We start from the raw sequence: 10268 nt of genomic DNA on the forward strand, positions 1-10268 counted from the left end.
CCAATCAAATCAATCCAATCTACTAGCAAAATAAAAGAAGTAATCTGATTGGTTGCTATGGCCTCTTTTCACACCCAGGAGAAATTAGAGTGAAGTAGAACAGCCAATCAAATCAATCAAATCTACAAGAAAAATAAAAGAAGTAATCTGATTGGTTGCTATGAGCTATCCTCCCAGTCCCACCCAGGAGGAGTAAGAGTAAAGTAGAACTGTGGTGAGCCACAGGGGCACAATGTGAGGTGTAGGGGCAGATGGTGTTGCCCAGGGGTAGATGGTGTTACCCCCTTAGGCAAACCACGCCCTGGCGTCACGAACACTATGTAACCCCCCCGAAGGTAATCCTTTTACTTCTAGGTTAGGCAGGGGTAAATAATAGTCCAAGGCCAGGTTAAGGGTAGCTTTACTGAAGTTGAACAGGTCTAACAGTCTTTACAGGGTAGTAAGGTTCCCAGAGAGGTGACCAGTAATACGAGGGACCTCGCAGCTTGCTGGGACTTGCAGTGACTTGACAGACTCTAGCACAGCCAGGCTGACTATAACTGACTTGACTGAAGATAGTGACAGCAGGCAAAGATGACTTGACTTAAAGATTTGTGGCTACAATTTAGGCTTGAGGCCTCCAGATGTGCTGGACACTGGTTCTGAGACGTCTGGACTGGACTAGACCTCAGCAGAAAGTGAAACACAAGAGAGAGATTGTACTATCTCCCCCTCTTATAAAGGGGGCTGAGCAAGGAGCCCATAGGCCAACTGTGGGTCACCTGGTCACATGGTGCTCTCTGGGTAACAAAACATATTACTTGAACATCTGACAACCCTTATCATGTGACTAATAATCATGTGACCATATCAAAGGTCCTTTACCCTTAAGATATAACTTACACACATTATGGGGGAACACTGCAGGTGGGCCCTGAAGATATACAGGGACTCAACCAGACAGGACTGTAGGAGCATATCCCATACTGGGACATAATAGAACCAATCAAATCTGCTTGCAAAATTAAAGGAGTAATCTCTTTATACCCAGGTGGAGTTAAAGTAAAGTAGAACAGCCAATGAAATCTGCTCGCAAAGTGAAATGTGTAATCTCATTGGTTGCTATGGGCTGTCTTCTAGGCTAGGTTCACATGGTGGAATTCCACGGTAATATTCCCATTTATGTAAAAGAATCACAATTGTAGCGCCCGCAGAAACATTGACCCTGCTTGCAGATTCCACTCAGAAATGCATTGCCGTCTGTGGAGACAGTGTATTTCCCAGCGGCCCTAGTGCCACCGAAACAAGCAAATGTACGGAATGTCCGTCCGTTTTCTGGGTGGACCGTACACACATTTTTGGCCTTGTACTTGGCCTGAGAGTGAAACAGAACCAATCAAATCTGCCAGCAAAATGAAAGGAGTAATGTGATTGGTTGCTATGCGCTTTCTTCTACTCAATCAAGCAACAACTAATCAGATTAGTTGCTATGGGCAACCGCTTCTTGCTGCACTATTTTAAGGCCCTAACAACCAATCAAGTTAAAGATTTCAATTTTCAATTGAAATCCAGGAAATATAGGACATTATTGGTTGCTATGGGCAACCATGGTAATTTCTGAATTTCATACCATTATCTATGTGTTATTACGAGATGCGGCAGACAGTGGTCACTCAGGGGCTGTTGATTCCCCTCTTGGGTTTTCGCCTCCTTCATTTGTGTTTATGGCGCACGGAGCACAATAAAAGTCAGATTAGTTTTTACCGTCTGTCAGATTTGCATTGTTCGGGCCTGGAGGATGAATGGCGCCATTATATCCAGTCGCTCCGGCCTCTCGTACATTTGCTTTGCAGATCTGATTCTTCCTCTTAGGTTATTACAATCACTTGTTCCTGTTAACCCCTTGAGACGCAGGGATCTACCTGTCATCATACGACTCATCATGGCGGAGATCAGATAAATGCAATGTCTACATTATGATGCATGGGGTAGTGTCTTAGGGGGAGTCAGAGGGCATGTCGGGGGCCTTCCTGTTGAGGGTCAGAAGTCACCAGTGACGTAGATGATAAATTGATGGCTTTGGTCATTGAGCACAGACGGCATCCAGCATAAGAGATACATTCTTTGTTTTATAAGGGGCAGGTCTGTCTAATGGGGTGTGGGGCACTATACCTACTGGGGGGCAGCCCTATTTACTAGGGGGACATTCTACCTACTGGAGGGCACTGTACCTACTAAAAGAGCAAATCTACTTACTGGGGGGCCACTCTACCCACTGTGGGGGAACTTTACATACTTGGGAAGCTCTGTCTACTGGAGGGCCGCTCGCTCTTCCTACAAGGAGGCAGCTCCATCCATGGGGGTGGGGGGTCAGCTCTAGTTGCTGTGGGCAGCTAAGACCGCTCTATCTACTGGGGGCAACTCTCTACTTACTGTGGGAGCACCTAAGATGTTTGTCCTACAGATTCTGCAGAGATAAATGATGTCTGGAAGAAATCTTTTTGATGATTTGAGCTAGATGAGGAAGAAAAGTGAACGTAAGACAATGTGCGCCTTTATGTAATGAGTAAAGCCCCTGTGATCTCTGCACTTCACATCTCAGCTCCTTAACTAAAACACCCTTTGACAATTAGATGTCAGTAAACACAGGGATTCACTTACTTTTTCTCCTGCACTGTGGATGTTTACTTAAAGGAGAGCTCTGGGATGTAACAACTTAGGATAGGGGATAAGTGGCAGATCACGGGGGGGGGGGGGGTCCGAACCGACTCTGCATGAATGGGGCGTGTCGACCACCGCACGAAGCTGCGGCTGACACGCCCCCTCCATGCAGCTCCATGGGACAGCCGGACGCTGCTCTCCGCTATCTCCGGCTCTGCTATAGAGCTGAATGGAGGTGGCGTGTCGGCTGCAGCTTCGTGCGGTGGTCGACACGCCCCATTCATGCAGAGTCGGTTCGCCATGCAGGAGATTGCAGGGACAGACCTCTGCAATCTGACATTCATCCCATATCCTTAGGATAGGGGATACATTGTTAAATCCTGGAGTTCTTTTTAATGTGCTCAATAAAATACATGAACGGTACAACTGTCTGTGCGTTATTACTTACATTGGGAGGGGGATTTATCAAAGAATTTAGACTGTTTTTTCTTTAGAGGATTTTTAGAACATGATGCATTCTAGGCAATTTTAGATGGAAAAATGCATTGGTGCTGAATTAATCAATTGCGACTTTTCACCGAAAATTCACATCGGGCAAAAATACATTGAAATGTCAGACCATGCTGAAGCAGGTTTAAATACAGTCTAGATCCCGAAGTCCGTGCACAGAATTTATCAAGAGCCGTGCCAACTTTGGATAAATTAGCGCACAATAGACCGGCCTAATGCTCTGTAGTTTGGTCTATATTGATGGGGGAAATAGACATATTGATAAATCCACCCCATTGTGTTAGTCTACTATTGTGATTTAGAGAACAATCAGATATCATTTTATTAGAAATCAATGGAGAAATCCAGCTCATTCCAAGGGGTTCACTCACTTTTTCTCCCTGCACTGTGGATGTTTACTTAATGTGCTCAATAAAATATGCGAACAGTACAAATGTCCACGTGTTAATAATTTAGTTACATTGTGTTTGTCAAATCATATTTTATTAGTAATCAATGCAGAAACCCACGTTCCTCCAAAGGGTTCACTTACTTTTATCTTACAGCTGTATTTTACTGCATAAAATTTGCTATCCTGAGATAGCGGTGGGATTGTAATGACGGCCATATTGGCTGACACCTACATTTCCCCAAAAGAACTAGAAGTAAGAAATGGCTGAATAGACTTGGTGTATTGTAAGGATAGACGGGACGTCTTGTGAGTTGTCTCAGAAATCTGGAGGTTTGGGAGGAGCAGTGATGACTCCACTCCTCGCCGTTCTGTGATATCCTTATCTGTCCTCACCGCCTGCTAACTGCCAGCGGGTAAAGCCTGGAGGAGGGGGAGGTGGCACGGCCGGGGGCATCAGGACACTAAAAAAAAAGACAAAATGGCCCTCGGGTACAAGGAACAAAAAAGTGATCCGGGGTTAGTTTAAAAATACATCAATGGCATCGTCACCCAGCTTTACTAGGGTCTAGAATGGCGAATTTACCTTGTCATTCCCTATATGTCCCTATATGTGTTACTTTTCACCGAGCTTATGTTTAGCTAAAATAAGGCTTTGTTCACATTATGTTATCAGACAACATTTAGGGTATACGCCTAAGAAATTTCCCTTTTGCCTCTATTGGGCCAGTATATGTCTGTATACCTTATTGTCCTGGCATGAAATAGTATAGTAGATAACACTTTTCAATATAACAGTATATAGCAAATAACGTACATATCTCCTGTATATAGGGATATGAGGGGAGATTTATCAAAACCTGTGTAGAGGAAAAGTGGAGTAGTTGCACATAGTAACCAATCAGATCTTTCAGTTTTCGGAGGCCTTTTTAAAAATTAAAGCAGTGGTCTGATTGGTTGCTATAGCCAACTGCACCACTCTGCTACTGCACAGGCATAACCTGGGTATATACTGTATATAATTATATATGTACAGCTGGTATAAGTTATATATCTCCTGTATATAGTGATATGGACCATGCTGGTATAACCTGGGTATATACTGTATATCATATATATGTACAGCTGGTATAAGTTATATATGTCCTGTATATAGTGATATGGACCATGATGGTATAACCTGGGTATATACTGTATATAATATATATGTACAGCTGGTATAAGTTATATATCTCCTGTATATAGTGATATGGACCATGCTGGTATAACCTGGGTATATACTGGATATAATATATATGTACAGCTGGTATAAGTTATATATCTCCTGTATATAGTGATATGGACCATGCTGGTATAACCTGGTATATACCGTATATAATATATATGTACAGCTGGTATAAGTTATATATCTCTTGTATATAGTGATATGGGCCATGCTGGTATAACCTGGTATATACTGTATATAATTATATATGTACAGCTGGTATAAGTTATATATCTCCTGTATATAGTGATATGGACCATGCTGGTATAACCTGGGTATATACTGTATATCATATATATGTACAGCTGGTATAAGTTATATATGTCCTGTATATAGTGATATGGACCATGATGGTATAACCTGGGTATATACTGTATATAATATATATGTACAGCTGGTATAAGTTATATATCTCCTGTATATAGTGATATGGACCATGCTGGTATAACCTGGGTATATACTGGATATAATATATATGTACAGCTGGTATAAGTTATATATCTCCTGTATATAGTGATATGGACCATGCTGGTATAACCTGGGTATATACTGTATATAATATATATGTACAGCTGGTATAAGTTATATATCTCCTGTATATAGTGATATGGACCATGCTGGTATAACCTGGGTATACACTGTATGTAATATATATGTACATCTGGTATAAGTTATATATATCTCCTGTATATAGTGATATGGACCATGCTGGTATAACCTGATATATACTGTATATAATATATATGTACAGCTGGTATAAGTTATATATCCCCTGTATATAGTGATATGGACCATGCCGGTATAACCTGGGTATATACTGTATATAATATATATGTACAGCTGGTATAAGTTATATATCCCCTGTATATAGTGATATGGACCATGCTGGTATAACCTGGGTATATACTGTATATAATATATATGTACAGCTGGTATAAGTTATATGTACAGCTGGTATAAGTTATATATCTCCTGTATATAGTGATATGGACCATGCTGGTATAACCTGGTATATACTGTATATAATATATATGTACAGCTGGTATAAGTTATATATCTCCAGTATATAGTGATATGGACCATGCTGGTATAACCTGGTATATACTGTATATAATATATATGTACAGCTGGTATAAGTTATATATATATCTCCTGTATATAGTGATATGGACCATGCTGGTATAACCTGGGTATATACTGTATATAATTATATATGTACAGCTGGTATAAGTTATATATCTCCTGTATATAGTGATATGGACCATGCTGGTATAACCTGGTATATACTGTATATAATATATATGTACAGCTGGTATAAGTTATATATCTCCTGTATATAGTGATATGGACCATGCTGGTATAACCTGGTATATACTGTGTATAATATATATGTACAGCTGGTATAAGTTATATATCTCCTGTATATAGTGATATGGACCATGCTGGTATAACCTGGTATATACTGTGTATAATATATATGTACAGCTGGTATAAGTTATATATCTCCTTTATATAGTGATATGGACCATGCTGGTATAACCTGGTATATACTGTATATAATATATGTACAGCTGGTATAAGTTATATATCTCCTGTATATAGTGATATGGACCATGCTGGTATAACCTGGGTATATACTGTATATAATATATATGTACAGCTGGTATAAGTTATATATCTCCTGTATATAGTGATATGGACCATGCTGGTATAACCTGGGTATATACTGTATATAATTATATATGTACAGCTGGTATAAGTTATATATGTCCTGTATATAGTGATATGGACCATGCTGGTATAACCTGGTATTTACTGTATATAATTATATATGTACAGCTGGTATAAGTTATATATCTCCTGTATATAGTGATATGGACCATGCTGGTATAACCTGGTATATACTGTATATAATGATATATGTACAGCTGGTATAAGTTATATATGTCCTGTATATAGTGATATGGACCATGCTGGTATAACCTGGGTATACACTGTATATAATATATATGTACAGCTGGTATAAGTTATATATCTCCTGTATATAGTGATATGGACCATGCTGGTATAACCTGAGTATATACTGTATATAATATATATGTACAGCTGGTATAAGTTATATATCTCCTGTATATACTGATATGGACCATGCTGGTATAACCTGGTATATACTGTATATAATATATATGTACAGCTGGTATAAGTTATATATCTCCTGTATATAGTGATATGGACCATGCTGGTATAACCTGGTATATACTGTATATAATATATATGTACAGCTGGTATAAGTTATATATCTCCTGTATATAGTGATATGGACCATGCTGGTATAACCTGGGTATATACTGTATATAATATATATGTACAGCTGGTATAAGTTATATATCTCCTGTATATAGTGATATGGACCATGCTGGTATAACCTGGATATATACTGTATATAATTATATATGTACAGCTGGTATAAGTTATATATGTAATTCCCATGTATAAGGATTTGAGGCCGTGGTCGCTCGGTATTTCTCACAATTTATCTTTCAGTACCATCTGAGGAGAAGTCGGAGAACATGACGAGTCGGGGGAAATAAGGGATCACTGGACATTGCAGATATTAACCATTTCCTGACAGCAGAAATAAGAAAGCTTAAAATATAAAGCCACAGAGACATGTGGTAATACGCAGTCAGTCACTTGGCGGTATAGGTGGGGGGGGGGGGGGTTTGCCGGACGCACCATCGGGAGTGCTATATTAGCAATGATGGGCGCCAGATTATGAGAATTTCTGGATTATCAAATGTCAGATTAAAGGAGTTTCGCCCTATTATACATGATATATATTCTTAAATTATTACAGTACAAATGGGGTAGATTTGATCAGAATCTGTGCAGAGGAAGAGTGGTGCAGTTGCCCATAGCAACCAATCAGATGGCTTCTTTCATTTTTAAAAGCGAAGGAAGCGATCTGATTGGTTGCTATGGGCAACTGCCCCAGTTTCCTTTATACAGTTTTTGATAAATCTCCCCCATTGTCCTATGTATTGTGGACCTCTAGCATTTGCAAAACTACAACTCCCAGCATGCCCGGACAGCCAACGGCTGTCCGGGCATGCTGGGAGTTGTAGTTTTGCAACAGTAGGTTGGACGCCCTTGCCGTAGATTTTGTCAGATTTTTTCAACCTTGTTTTTGCACTTTGAGGGCTCTGGCAAAAAAAAAATGCTGAGTAACTGGGTGAGGATGGGGTGTAGTCTCCATATGGGATACTGGGAGGCACTGATAAGAAGAGGCGCTCTCCGCCACCGACCACACGCCGGGCGCTTCTTCCTCTTCAATACTTTGACACTTTTTGACAAATTCTAAAAAAAAAAACATATTTTTCTTTTTTAATGGATTCCGTCTTTGCAGTCACTGTACTTCCAATCCCAGTATCAGAATAGAGAAAACCTGCTGGTGACCAGTAAAGGCTTTCTAGCCTCCTACTGGCATTGGGAGTGAAAAAGAGATCTTATTTATGCTAGAAATAAATTGGTCAAATCTGTAAGGGTTACTTTTCCCACTACGGAATTTCCACGCTGAATTTCAGTACGGATTCCGAGGATCTTCTTCAGAATTGGCGCCGTTTTATACTGTAAATCCAAAGAAGAAGAAGAATGGCCGGCGCTGGAGATGTAGTTAAAACTTGCTATATTTATTTGCTTGTCAAGGAGTCACAATACAGACCAGGAACGTCTGACGCGTTTCGCACCAACAGGTGCTTAATCGTAGGCTACGATTAAGCACCTGTTTGTGCGAAATGCGTCAGACGTTCCTGGTCTGTATTGTGACTCCTTGCCAAGCAAATAAATAAAGCAAGTTTTAATTACATCTCCAGCGCCGGACATTCTTCTTCTTTGAATTCGCTGGTGAAGCCGGGGGCGGGACCAGCGGGTCCGATAGCGCAGGTGTGCATGCAAAGTTGTTGGTGGATAGAGCGGACAACACCATTTCTCTTAGGGGGCATTCACACCATGTTTTTGCAATACACTTCCCGCATCAGGTTTTTGATGAAAAACGGATTCCTCAAAACCTGACTAAACTGTATCAAAACATGTGTATAAATTTCAACCCGTATACGGTTTGAAAAATGATGTTAGGTTGCATCCGTCTTTTAAGAAAAAACGTATACGTTTTTAACTTTTCACTCCATTTTGAATAAAGTTTCACTTGTTTGATTGAAATTCCAAGAAAAAAACTGTGCAAAGTCAAAAACCGTATGGTGAAAACCGGATGGAACGTATGAACGTACGGTTCCCATTGACTCCCATGTTTTAAAAAAACGGTTTAATACAGTTTTTCACCCGGACCAAAAACCGTGATAGGCTACGGTTTTGGGTACGGGAAAAAAAACTGACAAAACCGTACAGGATGCGAAACGGACACAACCTGATGCATCTTTTGGCGTACGGTTTTCAATGGAGTGTCAATGCATACGGTTTTCAATACGGTTCCGTACGGTTTTCACATTGAAAACGTATACGGGAACTGTATTGCAAAAACGTGGTGTGAATGCACCCTTTGGCTGGGTTCACACCACGTTTTTCAAATACGGTTACCGTATACGGTTTTCAGCTAAAAAACGTATGGCAAAAATCGTATGCAACCGTATACAACCGTATGACTCAAAATGAAAACATATACGGTTTTTCCCCGTACGGTTCTAACCGTTTGCATCAGTTTTTGGCAACGGTTTTGCTATTTTGTTGGAATTAGTTTTCCAGCAATTTAATAAAGTTACTATTGTTCTATTGAAATTCCAATCTGCGCATGTGTCAACTCCAAAAACGGATTAGAAAAACCGTGTGCAACCGTATTCTGAAATTCTGTGTACGGTTCTTATAGACAACAATGTTAAAAGAACCGCATACGGTTTTCCAACTGAAGGCAAAAACGTGGTCGACAGCGTCTTTGCCTACGGTTGAAAAATCGGCAAAACCGTATCCGAAGCAAAACGGATGCAACCGTACACAACATTTGGAATACGGTTTACAATGCATTCTCTATGCATACGGTTTTGGATACGGTCGTATACGTTTTTTTGCGGAAAACCGTATACGGTTACCGTATTTGAAAAACGTGGTGTGAACCCAGCCTAACAAAGTTACATGGTAATTCTTTCGATGGAATCAATTCCTAGAAGTTACTAATGTGTGCGCAGAGCATAGATTGAGCCCAGGCATAGCCTTCTTCCTGGTACATCACACGTGTGACGTGTCGGGCACCACAGTGAGGATCTGGAAGATGGCGAGTCAAGACCAGCGGCACCGGGGGAGCGGAGGAAGGTGAGTCAATGTATTTATTCTTATTCTGGCAGCCTGGGTATATAAGAGAAATAAAAATATTTCTGCCGGAGTTCTCCTTTAAAGGGGTACTCTGCTGCACACATCTTATCCCGTATCCTTTGGATAGGGGATAAGATGTTAGATTAC

Source organism: Hyla sarda, chromosome 9 (assembly GCF_029499605.1).
Source record: "Hyla sarda isolate aHylSar1 chromosome 9, aHylSar1.hap1, whole genome shotgun sequence".
Lineage (NCBI taxonomy): Eukaryota > Metazoa > Chordata > Amphibia > Anura > Hylidae > Hyla > Hyla sarda.